This window comes from Macrobrachium rosenbergii, chromosome 2, assembly GCF_040412425.1.
Source record: "Macrobrachium rosenbergii isolate ZJJX-2024 chromosome 2, ASM4041242v1, whole genome shotgun sequence".
Taxonomy (NCBI): Eukaryota; Metazoa; Arthropoda; class Malacostraca; order Decapoda; family Palaemonidae; genus Macrobrachium; species Macrobrachium rosenbergii.
The window spans coordinates 96,451,860-96,466,859 of record NC_089742.1 but is presented as its reverse complement, the minus strand read 5'-3'; the positions used below and the strand labels follow the sequence as shown (position 1 = coordinate 96,466,859).

The following is a 15,000-nucleotide window of genomic DNA, read 5'->3' as shown; positions in this document are numbered from 1 at the left end:
TGATGTTTCAAGTTAAATAATTCGATTCTCCATATCAGCACCAATAATTCAGTCAGGATAGTTGAGTGTTCTTTTTCTTAAATTTTAAATCCTCGATTGTTGTATCACTTGATCGACAACACCAGTAGCCATCAGCTGTTTCTCTCCAGTGCACCCAGCTCCACTTCTCATCATTCCATTTCTTTTTGCCCCCTAATGTAAAACCTAACTAAATATTTTGATAGTAATTTGAAAACCCTTCCCACCACATAACTTGCCATGACAGGAGCTAGGTATTAAATTACGTAAATACCAAAAGTACATTTTTTGAAAAAAGAAATAACTTTAGTAATTTTTCAAAATGTAATTTATCATAAGAAGGAATTATAGTAAATTAAATCAGACAATGAAAACATCCCATACAAATACGCTCTCAGAGAGAGAGAGAAAGAACTCTAATATTCTTCCAGCATAACAAGGAGAATACTAAAATTAATAAATGAATATTGGAAAACAAACCCACTAATTCATAAAGCCAAGTACAATAAATTTTTTTTTTTATTCTTACCCAAAACTTTGATCTTTTAGATCCTCCATCAATTATTCCTTTTACTCATTCATACATAGTGGGCAAATTTACATATGAGCCTATGTTCACTGAATTGTCTCCCATATCTATTTTCACATTAAGTAATTCAGCCAGTGGGGGTGAACTCTCGTGCGTTTCACAGAGCGAACGTAAGACCATTTAATAACAGCTATCAACTGTTGTGCACGAGTGGGTTCCCTTATCCAAGACGCGTATACCGCAAGCACCAAACCTAACATTGAGTGCACACCCCAGAACCTTCCCTTCCTCATGTCAGGGAGCAGCCACTAGTTCTTAGAACTAGCCACCCATGAGTGCAAGTCTAAGGGTTCCCCCTTCCACCGTGCCACTAATCTGAGGCACTGCCAACGACTTAAGTTACTGAAATGCTTACCTTTTCACTCCCATTTTACTCATTACTCACATTCTGCCTCAGGCAGAGTGCCATTCCCTTTAGTGCATTTTGGTTGCACTGCCTCTTGGTGTCGTTCCCCGGAACACAGCAGCACCCTAGTGCCACCAAGACACATTCCTCACATATAAGCCACTGTGCCTGTACCTGAGATACAGAGTGCCAACGACAGTGTATCCATCCATAAGAACCTTTGCTCCTTCAGGATCACTTCCACTTTACCAGCGTATCCGTCCATAAGGATTGTTATTCCTTCATGATTGCTCCAGCAGTGCGACCTTTCCACGGTACACTCAACCACAGTGCCACTTTATGAAAAGGTGCCACACCACTGAAGTGCCACTGAATTATGGAACACTTCCCCATTGTCACAGACCATTTCCCCTAGTCGTCCTAACAGACTATAAGCATGTCATTAGAACAGCGCCAAGACCTCATGAACATGGGCAAGGACGCAGGTTACACGGGAAGGGAACTCACCCAGTGGGTGAAAGAACAGCTGAATGACATATTCCAGCTTGAACAAGAAAAAGAAGATCAGAGGAAGTACGAAGAAGCTACGACAGCAAGAGACCTAGCTCTCAAAAAAAACATGCTCAAGCTGGAGAAGGCAAGAAAGGAAAGTGTTGAAGCTATGGCAATCCAACAAGCCTCCAACCCCACACCTGCTGCACCAAATGCTCCGATCTCCAGCATTAATCCCCTAGTCCCAAGTGGACTGAGGAAGAGCCAGAAGCATGGTTGGAGGAAATAGAGGCTCTCTTTGAAAATTACACCACCAAGACAGAGAGGGCCTTACTGCTTGCCAAGCACATGGAGGGAAAGGCTAGGGCAGCCCTCCACTCACTGGAGAAGAGTCAAAGAGGCAACATGGTCAAAGTTCATATGGTTATCATGAAAGCCTATGAAATAACCCTGGAGAAATGGAGACAGTGGTTCTGAGGTCTTGCCAAGAAAGTTGGCTGGTCCTGGACAGAATGGGCCTGTCACAAGACCCAGTCTGGTACCTGCTGGTTCGACTCCCTGTTGTGCACTACCTTCGAGGGCTTATTCAATCGGACCATGCTGGAGAATCTTTTCCAATGTGTGCCTGGCCCCCTTGCTGTGTATCTCAGTGACAAGCAGCCCACCACTTTTATGAAGCCTGCCGTATGGCCAATTCCTGGGAAACCTACAACCAGTCCCACAGCACATCTCACCGATGCATAGTGCTACCCGAGTACCTCTCAGGCTCGACTCGCCCAAAGAACAGACTGCCTAGCAAGCCTACATGCACCCACTGTAAGAAGTTGGTGCACACTGAATCTGATTGCCACTACAATTGGGCAACAATAAGCAGCCTACCACCCACAACCAGAACTCCTATCCCTTTTCGCCCTCTCAATCTTCTCCACCAACAGTCACCATAGGGAAATCAGCCCATTCAAAGGGACCCTGCCAAGACTGGAACTCCAGGGCACTATACTGCCAGATATCCTGGTTGCCCAAAGCATATCCCCTCTAACAAATACGTCAACCTGATTAGTACCAGGACCTTCGCGGCCGTGCAGCCAAATATGTCTCATCCTGAGCAGGTGTAGACTCAGTCCGTCTCAGTGGCACCCCTGGATGGCTCTAGCTTACCAGTGAAACTGCCAGTTGCGGTAGACACTGGCTCAGATATTAAGCATGATCGACCGGGCCCAAGTGGCAGTCAGTGACACTGTTAACGAAAAGACCAGGTGGACGATGACTTGGATAGAGGAGCAGACCAAGACCATTCCCATAGTCAAGCTTCAGGTGATAACCCCTCGGGGCACGCAACCTCACCGCATTGGCGTCATGAACAAAATCAGGCACAGAGTGGAATTCCCGTTGGGACGAGACCTCCTCTGGGGATGTCCTTCCCCAATGCCACTCCACTGCCTAGCTACCTCCACCTGACCAGGACAACACCACTGTGACAGGCATGCCACCGTCAGCCCTACCTTCCGTTCACCAAGGTGTCTGACGGAAGGGGCATTCTTCGTGCAACTCCAGGCCCAGTCCTCAATCCTTGCAAAAGGATGGCCACCCAAAGTTTCCTCCCTCACCACGAACAGAAATCACCAGGTACCGCTGCAAGGCCTATAATGTAACAGGGAACTCTCCAAATTGGGCAAGGTGCCCTAGTAAGCAGACACCACACCAGAGCCATTTCAAGAGGCTCTGCCCTCCACCTAAGACAGGAATCTCTGTCTCACACTACCTCAGGTACCACGAGGGGTTTTGCACCCCCAGGGCCCTCGTCAGCCACACCTGACTCCAATTCTCTGCCAGTGCCACTTGAGAGCCCTGAGCAGTGCCAAACTCCATCTATCTCGGATGTAGCACCTCCACTAACCTTAACCTCTGTGCCTGGCCCGGAGTTAGTGCCAGTGCTGGATCCAAATCATGTCACGGATCCTCCTACGGGAGATCCTCCAACCGACCCCTAACATTTCTTCTCAACCACCTTCATCTACGGAGCATGAACCTCTGGCAGACCTTAACACTACACCTTCTCTGGTTGACCAGGAACTGCCCGGCTGGGATGAAGACATTGGTTCTATCCTTATGACAGTTGTCGCAGCAGCCAAAGTAGGGAGCCTTCCCGTAGCTACTAGGGCTGCCTCTGATCCTGCTCCTGACGGCACTTCTGGCCTTTTTCCAGAGTCGGTGCCCTCGTCACCTCCTAGGAATGGCACAGCCAGACCTTGGAGGGACCTGAGGAAGAAGAAGGAGCAGAAGAGATCCAATTAACCAATAAGAACCACAAGCTCTCCTTGGCACTCATGTCCCATTGGCACAGTGCCTTCTCTACCTCTGAGTGATCCTGGCACCTACCCAGAGGAGGTAGCTTGCGTGATCTCTGCCCAAGCAGACTAACATCTAACACCCTAGGCAATCTTGTATTACTAACCTTGTTAATAACCCTATGATAGAACTATTCAGTGCTCAAGCTGGTACACCCCTGACCGCTTAACATAATTATCCCTTCATGTTGCTCACGGCCAAAATTATTTGTGTGTGTAATTCCGTAAAGAATTGCATAATCCATACTTAATTGCATTTAGTTATGTCAGTGTCATTTAATTTATTGCCAGGGGCATAGGATAGTAGACCATGTCAACAAGACACATTTACCATGTGCCTGTTGCCTAGGAGTAGAGTTCCCCTGTCGTAAGAGACAGCCAGTAGAAGTCTGTAGATACCTTTGCATAGGCATTAGGCTCTGCTGTAGTAGGCAAGTTAGCAAAACCAGTATCCCCTCCTAGCAGTTAGGTAGGTCCTTTTAGCTAGTTGCAGTGCAAAAGCACAACTCATTTAGGGAAGCTATCTGACTAGTCGAGACAAATAACTTACTTAGCCAAGGCCTTCACGCCCAAAAGGGAGTGAATGCCTTCTTAAAGGGGGGAGGAGCTTTCACATATTTAGAAAATTCATCCCTTCAGCCCATTAGCTAGGAAATCAAATTTAATGGCAGCTGGAGGAGACTCCACTAGGGGGGTTGAACTTATGTAGGCCTACCCCCAGATTGCCTGCTTTTGGGGGGACCAAGCCGACCTCTTAGCCCCAGCATCATATGATTTTTGAGGGGAGGAAGCCATTAGGGACAGGAGGGCTAGCTAAGACCGTAACTGGGCTGCTACGCTGACCCTAGTAGCCTTAGCCATAAGACCTATTTCCATTCAACCCCACTGCTGGCTGAAATTGCATTTCAGATTGACCAATGTACTGAGGTCCCAGGCTTGAAACCGAATGGGAGATGCATCGCGCCCTGCCTGGACATACACACTCTTCCAAAGAGACCAAGTGCACACATCGTTAGTGCAGTCCTGCTGCTATTCACGCAGGCGAGGTGTCAGACTTCTGTGGCCGAAATTCATTTTTTGCAAGCAAGCTCCATGCACAGATGCAATACAGTATGTCTGAAGTGCCATTTACCACCAGTAATCTTTCTCTCCTCATGAATTTCTCTCCATTTTCAGTATTTCCAACTTTCCATTCTCCTAAAACAAAGGCCCTTTGCTTCCCACAGCCTAGTATGCACATTTGGCCCTCATGACTTGCCCCAAGCTCAAATTAAATTAGTTCAGTGATAATAATTAGAGCATTCCCACAATACTGTTACCATGTGCTAATTAAATCTAATTGATAAATTCCTCCATCGTGCATAAATAATTTCATGTGAGAGAAAGTCATTTGGTTTGAATGCTAACCTGGAATTCTCTTCCAGAATCCTGTTATCTGTCTCTTCGAGTGGTCTGTCCCTGCCCTTGTGAACCAAATAGCCGTAGACGTTTAACTGCCATCTTGCTACATGCAAGTCTTCTGATATTCAGCAGTCCAGGGGGTTGGACACAGTTCCCCCTTTGCAAACACATTGCATTAACCACCCAAAATCATTTCAACCAGTCTCAACAGCAGAGTTTCACTTGCGTGTCAAACTATTTCAGGGCTGTAGCCCTTTCAGATTCAGTTATTTGCTACTCATGGTCTAGCTGTTATTGCAAGTAACAGAGGAGAACCCATGGCCATGCCCTCTACTTGTTTGTATGATTTACCATTAAAAATAAAAGCAGTCTCCATGGGTTCTCCTCTTGGCCCCACATTTACTAATATCTTCATGTGCTCCCTGGAGGAGCACATGCTCGATAATTGCCCATTAAGATTCTACCCCCTTTTTTATTCCAGGTATGTTGACAATATGTTTGGCCTCTTTAAAAGTGAATATGAAGCTGACCTCTTCATTGAATATGCTAATGCAATACACCCGAGCATAAAGTTTACTATTGAGAAAGAGGTGAACGACCGTCTACAATTCCTGGACATCCTAGTTTTCAGACAACACGACTGTTTTAATACCACGATTTTTGGGAAGAAAACTTTTACTGGACTTGGTACCAACTTTTATAGCTCTTGTTTCGGTAATTTTAAATCCGACTCCGTTTCTACCCTTCTCCACAGAGCACTCATCCTTATGTCGAACTGGACCCTTTTTCATAATGAAGTATGTTTTTAACCTGTTAAGCGTCCCCCGGATGAGCTCAGGTATGTCACGCTTTTTCTTGCAATTAGCGGTCATATCACTGATGATAGTTTTTCAAAGTTAATATTGATTTTTATGCTTATAATTTACTGTAGTTAAAGTAGGAATTTTATTAAATGATAGGATAAAAACTATTACTACTACTATTATTTTATTTCATAAGACTACAAAATGCTGAATGAAAAGTGTTGTACATACATGCACTATTATTCTTTTGTATGCCAATCTCTAAAGCAGGGGCTACACACAATCCATCTATGTACTCGTGATTGTGGAGACAAATGTTTACATTCTCATCTAGAAACTGACGCAAATCTGTTTGTTTCTTTCACGATGTAATCAATGATTTCATCATCAAATTATTTCTCAAAAATTCTAATGGATTCTCTTTATCCTCAACTGAAAATTTCACGCCGGGATCAGCAACAAAGTAAAGGGATCTCTCTCTCTCTCTCTCTAGTCCAGTCACTCAGCAATGAAAAGTCATCTTCACTTCCGCTATTGGAAGACCAGTTTGTTTCTTCAATATCCTCATTGGAGGATTTAGAACTAGAGCTCTCATCATCAAATATGTCTTCAGTATCAGACACCTCGTCTAGGATTTGATTTATCTCACCTGAAGACATACGCCTCCTCTTTGTGACATTCATTGAGCACGTCAAAACTATCGTACTGAAAAAATAGTCATCTAGGCATCAAGCGACCAACTGAAAAGAGTTCGAATCAATTACAGCTTACGTGTTCTGAGAGTGTTACCAAATGATGTTCCAACATTTTCCATAAGAGTAAACGTATATTACGGGCTGACAGCTTGAAAAGCAGAGTTAAAGTCTTGAACGTAATATCCGTTGAAGGCGCTACCAGTAGATTTATTACGGAAACGCTTAACAGGTTAATTAACTTTTTAATAATAACTGTTTTCCCAAAAAGCTGGTGTACAGGAAATTATATCAACTACTTAACAAACATTTCAGTACGAAACCAAAAGTTTTAACTGTCCCAAAATTGAAGTTTTACACATGCTGTCCTTTTACTCATGACCTCAAATTTCATAAAAAGTTTACGCAAATTATTCAGGAACATTTTTACGCCATTGATACTAATTTAATTCCCAAGAATCCTTTCACCATCGGTTCACTCTTTAAAGCTAAAGAGCGATTATCACCTTGTATGTCCTCTGGTGTTGTTTATAAATATACTTGCCCTGCATGTCAAATAGGGACCTATGTGGGATCCACCAGTAGACTCCTTAAGGTGCGTATCGATTCTCATCGTGGTGTAAGCTTCCGTACTGGCAGCAGAATTTCAAACCCAGAACATTCCAATATCAGAAATCACTCCAAAATTTGTAAAACGCATATCGATAATAGGGACTTCTCCATTTTGGGCCATACTAACAACCCCCAAGATCTTGTTATTTTAGAATCACTTTTGATTAAACAACTTGTTCCGTCCTTAAACACTCATACTTCCTCCTCCCCTCTGTATTTGTCTTGACTTATGTTGTTTCCATTTGTGTTTTTGTTTAGTTTGACGCTGTCACTCCTCTAGGTTGGTCGTTTAACCTTTTGTTCTATTACTCTGTTCGCTGCTATTTTCATTTTTAGTTTACTGAATTTCTATTACTTTTCAGTCTAATGTAAATATTTTCTAAATTGTGTTCATTCCCTTAATTTTAATGTTGTATATATTTCTTAAATTTGGTAAGAATAATTTTTACCTTTTTAAATTCTTAATTTTTAAATTCTTAATTTTTAGTTTTTACAATTATACAAAAAATTTTGTTTCATTTTAACAGCCCTGATGATGTAATTAAATGGATAATTGCGAAACGTTGGAATAAAGACAGTTTGTACATGTGTGTGTGTCCTCTACCCTTATTGATGGATATATATATATATATATATATATATATATATATATATATATATATATATATATATATATATATATATATATATATATATATTATATATATATATATATATATATATATATATATATATATATATATATATATATATATATATATATATATATATATATATATATATATACACATATATATATATATATATATATATATATATATATATATATATATGATGTGTGCGTGATACCCTGCATTTTTCAAAGATGCTACCCTGTAGAAAGTGCGTATAATTTTTAAGTTTTCGTGTTTTTAGGTGTAAAATCAGAATGGAAAATTTGTATTTATATATTTGTGCATAAATACAATACAAAAGCAGTACAGTTACTTTATTACTGTATCTCTCTCTCTCTCTCTCTCTCTCTCATTCGTAGTTAGCACTCAAACATACGTTTACAACTTATTATTCTCTGTACGTCATTACCTGTACAGTATATAATTTTAAATTGATTGAATTTTACCTGTACTGTACTACCTTCTACGAACATTATGTACATGTTTTCGATGTTTTATGGAATTGTACATTTGTTGACTGTGACGTTTTGCCTAGTGACACAAAGAAAACGGCTTTCACTCTAAGTGACAAAGAAAACAGCATCCCATGAATTAGGGGTAACATTAATATACGTATGCACCTACTGTAAATGCACTATTATGAAACTGTGCAGTACTCAATTTTTATGTCAACCATTTACTGTATTCCTTTTTTAAGGGTAATAAGCTAAATTTTAAATAAAATTACACTAACTTTAGTTCATTTAAAAGTTAGCTTAATACTTTGAAGCAAGCACGATTAGGGTCATATTTAGTACTTAAACTCTGAAATAAACATTTATTAGCATTTTTAAAGACCATGCCAAACTTACGCGAAAATTCACCTTGCACGAGGGGCTCCGAACCTAACCTCGCAGAATTTCTGAGGTATGACTGTATATATATATATATATATATATATATATATATATATATATATATATATATATATATATATATATATATATATATATATATATATATATATATATATATATATATATATATATATGATAAGATATATATGATAAAATATATATATATAGTGAGAAGACCAGGTGAGAAAATCCAAATGCTTAAAAGCGGACACCTGCTTTACAACAGTGGCAAGGAAAGCAAACAAAATGGTGTTGGATTTCTTATAAACAAAAACTTACAGAGCAACATTGAGAAGTTCACAGCCACATCTGACAGAGGAGCTAGTGTCACTCTTAGAATTTCAAAGCGGTACAGACTAACAATCATACAGGTATATGCTCCCACATCAGTGTCATCCCAGGAGGAACTAGATAACTTTTATGATGACCTATATACCACTCTAAATAATAACAAAGCCCCTTACAACATCAAAATGGGGGATTTCAATGCTAAAATTGGACAAGGGAATGAAGATTGTGTTGGCAAATTTGGATATGGAGAGAGAAATGGGATGGGAGATGACGTGATCAATTTTGCTGTAGCACGTGACTTCAAGATCAAGAACACATTCTTTCAAAAGAGTGAAAACAAGAGATGGTCATGGCGAAGCCCAAACCATGAAACACGAAATGAAATAGACTACATACTTGTAGACAAACATAATATAGTTCAAAATGTTGATGTCCTGAACCAAGTCAACGAAGGAAGTGATCACAGGATGGTAAGATGCAAAATCCAAATCAACACCAAAAAAGAAAGACAAAAACTATTCTTCTTAAGACCAGAACATATCAAAATACCTGAAGCTCTCAAATCTACATTTCAGATAGAGTTAAAAAACTGCTGCGAGATTCTTGAAAATTTAGAAGACCAAAACAGTAATGAAAATGACCTTGAAAGCTTGAATAATAACATCTTTATCCTATTGAAAGAAGTAGCAAAGAAGTTCCAGGGCAGAAAGCCCTCCCACAACAGCAAATTCTCTGAAGAGACAAAGAACCTCATGAAAAAAACATAGAAATCTCAAGCCCCCATCAACAGTGCAGGAGAAAATTGAAGCAGCAGAATTAAACACAACTATACAGAAAAAGCAACGACAAGACCTTCGTAATAGAACAACAGAAATAATTGAAGATGTCATTAAACAGGGCAGAAGGTTTAAAACAACCAAAAGAAAACTCGGGCAAGGGAAGCTGCAATTCACTGGGGTGCTAGAAGATGGATCCCCTACAACCAGCCGTGATGGCATAGTTAAGCGAGCAAGAGAGTACTACCAAAAGCTTTACGCCTCAGAAAGACCCCACTACCATCTTCGCTAAAGAGAAAATCAAGGTATACTTAACACCTATCTCATGACTTTCCAGAGATCACAGCATGCGAGGTCCAACTTGTTATCAAGCAAATGAAGAAGGGGAAAGCACCGGGACCAGATAACATCACAATGGACCTAATAACAGATGCTGATGAGCCAATCCATGTCAGACTAGCATGACTATTCAATGAATGTCTGAAGAAGAGCAAAACACCAGAAGATTGGAATAAAGCCATCCTCATTCTACTCTACAAAAAAGGCGACCCCAGGGACATGAAAAACCAACGACCAATCAGCCTCCTTAATGTTATTTATAAGATCTTCACCATACTTATCATTAATCGAACTGCAGGTAAGCTTGATGAAAATCAGCCAAGGGAACAAGCAGGCTTTAGAAGAGGCTACTCCACAATTGACCATATACAAACAGTAAGCCAGATCATTGAGAAAACAAACAAATATAACATCCCACTAGTAGTAGCACCTGTAGATTACACCAAAGCATTTGACACAGTCAAAACTGAGGAGGTCATGTTAGCGCTGGAAGAACAGGGAGTTGACTTAGTTTACATCAATGTCCTCCGTCACATCTATGGCCATGCTACATCATTTATTCGCCTCCACAAGGACTCAGAACCATTCTAACTCCAGAGAGGAGTCAGACAAGGTGACACTAGCTCACCCAAACTGTTTACTGCCTGCCTGGAGAGAGCTTTCCGACAACTCAACTGGCAAGAAAAAGGAATAAGAATAGATGGAGAATACATAAGTCACCTCAGATTTGCTGATGACATCATTATCGTTGCCCCCACCAATGAAGAGCTTCAACAAATGCTCACCGAGCTAAACGAAGCAAGCAAATCAGTAGGCCTCCACATGAACTTCCGTCAGACCAAAGTCATGAGCAATAAATACACTGAAAATGCAGATGACATATTTGAAACTGAAAATCAACAAACTGAGGAAGTGGACCACTACATCTACCTTGGACAACGAATCTCTCTACATGACGCTTCCAAAGAGAGTGAAATAAAAAGAAAAATAACCCTCGGTTGGCAGGCGTTTGGAAGAGCCAGTACAGTGTTAAAAAATATGAAGATTCCTATCCTCTTAAAAAGGAAAGTCCATGATCAGTGTATCCTCCCCACTGTCGCCTATGAGGCCGAAACTTGGAATCTAACAAAAAAGCTTTCCCTTAAATTACAAACAATGCAGAGGGCACATGAGAGAATTATCATAGATCTAACTTGGAAGGATAGAAAAACAGCTAAATGGATATGTCAAAAAACTGAAGTAAAGGATATCCTTGAAACCATCAGTAAGCTCAAGTAGAACTGGGCGGGGCACAATACCAGGATGACAGACAAAAGATGGACATCACGAACAATCTTCTGGACGGCCTGAGGATACAAAAGAAACCGAGGAAGAAAAAACACCCGCTGGCGAGATGACTTACACCAACATAAACAACAGTGGCATAGAGCAGCGGAGGATAGAAATTTGTGGAGGAACCTGGGGAAGGCCTACATCCAACAAAGGACTTTTGAAGGCTGAAATGATGAATGATGATGATTTATATATTATATATATATATATATATATATATATATATATATATATATATATATATATATATATATATATATATACATATATTTTCAAGGATTTACATTTCTCCCTCCTAGTTAACTGCCATCTAGCTAATTTCTAGTGAAAATCCCTCATCTCAGTTAACTTATAATCAAGCCAATATGGCGGAACCAAGATTTTTCAACTTATATTGAACCCAGGACGCATGCCATCGTAGCCCTCAGGCAATGCCTGGGCCTACTACACAATACATCCCCCCTCCTTCAACCCCCCTGCTACCAGCACACACCTAGATTTTCCCCCCCTTCTGGGGTAATGTTTTCAAAGTAGGTTCAGGGAGGAAATAGACATTAGGGCGTAAACCACTGGGGGGGCCCTAGCATCTTAAACCTTAGGCTCATTATCCTTTACACCCCTATTCTTTGATCTTTTTACTGGCAAGGAATTTGCTTTCAGGTGAGGCCTAATGCTCCGATGCCCAGCGCCACCGTTCCGGAAAAACAATCGAGAGACTCTGTCCAGACACCGGCGCGGCCACATCTCCTGTCTCAGGTGACGGCTCAAACTTCACAATCGTAAGCCCGAGATGTGGTATTTTGGAGCTCAAATATTCATCTGAAAAAGACTCCCAATCCGGCCTAGCATCTGTCTATGCCAAGATAAACTGTACATGGATGCCTTGCTTTACTCAAGCTGAACCTGGATTTTTCGTCAGATAGCCAAACCCTTTACACTGCACCGAGGATCAGCCCAACTGTATCACTGCTAACTGCCTGGCATTTATCCCTGTTACCTGAAGAAGGGATTTGTAACTGTTATTAGGGGGCATATCATATTAGCATTGCTGTGAGGGGATTTTTTGCCTTGTACACCATTTTCTTACCCCTTGTTTCTGTAAATAAACTCCTGTTAATGTAAAGAGATTCCTGATTCCAATTTTACAACCTTCCAAGCAGAAAAGTTATACAAAATATCCCAGGTAAGTGCACCTATCATCCTTTCTGTTTACAGTCTGGGGACCCCTCATCACTTAGGCAGTCGTAAAACGTAACTTCCATAAACTCCTTTACCCCCATATCCCCAGTCTGTAACAATATATATATATATATATATATATATATATATATATATATATATATATATATATATATATATATATATATATATATATATATATATATATATATATATATATATATATATATATATATAATATATATATATATATATGTATATATATAATTTATATGTACATTTTTATATATATATACATTTATTTATATGTTTATTTATATTTACATTTATATTTATATATTTATATATTTATTTATATATATATATATATATATATATATATATATATATATATATATATATATATATATATATATATATATATATATATATATATATATATATATATATATATATATATATATATATATATATATATATATATATATATATATATATATATTTATATATATATATATATATATATTTATATATATATATATATATATATATATATATATATATATATATATATATATATATATATATATATATATATATATATATATATATATATATATATATATTTATATATATATATATATATATATATATATATATATATATATATATATATATATATATATATATATATATATATTTATATATATATATATATATTTATATATATATATATATATATATATATATATATATATATATATATATATATATATTTATATATATATATATATATTTATATATATATATATATATATATATATATATATATATATATATAATGTTCTGGATGGTAGTCTTCTTTATAATTTTCTTGAAGGTCTCTGGATATTTCATGGCCGCTTCTGCATCTGCAGATGTTGCTTCCCATGCAAAGATGCATTCTTGAGTTGGAACCGCCTCTGAAAGCAGTGGAACCACCCCTTGCTGGACCTTCCTCCTATTCTTCTTCATCTGGCATGGTTTCGTTAAAGCCTAAGAATTCTAATTCCCCTGCACCATCACCTTCCTGTGCCTGTACATCGCTGCCTTCCATAGCAGTCGAATACTGCTGGTATAGTTGTTTCACTTTTTCACAAATGGTGTTCGAGTCGACGGAGATGTTCTTATGGCAGTCCTTTGTTCAAAACGCCAGTACAGATCCCATCTTAATGACTGTCTTATCACGTATTGTCAAAACTGTTTTTGCACTACCAAAGAAGCTCATGCTTACAGTCTTTTGTATCTCTGCCTCTTTCTTCTTAATGTAACTCACGGTACTTCCATTCAAGTTAAAATGGCGGGCTACCACATATCCAGAAGTTTTACCTTTTCATCAAGCTTCATGACTGCCTCCTTTCATTTAGGCTCTTTGCCAGAAGCCTTAGAAGGAGCAGGGCATTTAGGAGGCATTTTAGAGCATAATTGGATGTGATACACAAATATTTAAAACAACACAGATTTGCGATTATGCCCGATCAATACTTAATATGCAGTGAACTGGGAGAGATGAGATCCCACAATTCCATCTTTGTGAAATTGGATTGAGGATCTAGTCAATCAACACGAAGTGTAAAGCCAATGAGCGCCAAGGAAAATTAATGGCGTGCCTGGATTGACTGCTTTGCAGATGACAGCCAATAGTGTGTCGAATGTTATTGTGCGTGGGTATACAGCATCCCAAGATGCATTTTCTGTCTCTGCGGATCACTGGCTTGGGTAGAACATTTTAAAAAAATTAAAGGTATTGAAATTTTGCTTTGTTTACATTAATATATTACAGTACTGTAATGTTTGAAAATTAGTAAATCTTTTTTCATCATAAAAAATGTATGCATGTACAGTAGTCGTGGAAATATGCTGTAAAGTAAAATGAAAATACTCCACACCAGACATAACCTAGTACGTACTACACAAGTCCCTTCATATTTTAGATATGCTCTACATAATACATGTCACCCTGAAACACTCTGATATTTCAAAATCATCTTACAACAAAACATAATACTATCTATTAAATGTACAATATGTGCAAAATATCAGTGTTGTTATGCACAATACCCTGTACGTACGTATGTACACTGCAGCGCAATGACCAAGCATCTCTGGCCAGCATCTCGGTTCACTGCATATGCCTCTAGAGGTCGTGTCGTGTATGTATATATCGGTGCAG

The 15,000-nt window shown here is 38.8% G+C and overlaps 1 protein-coding gene across 4 annotated transcripts in view; it reads right to left on the bottom strand.

Moving 5' to 3' along the window:
- Positions 1 to 15,000, bottom strand: part of LOC136849218 (uncharacterized) — a 760,295-nt gene that overhangs the window by 25,553 nt on the left and 719,742 nt on the right. The window lies entirely within an intron of this gene.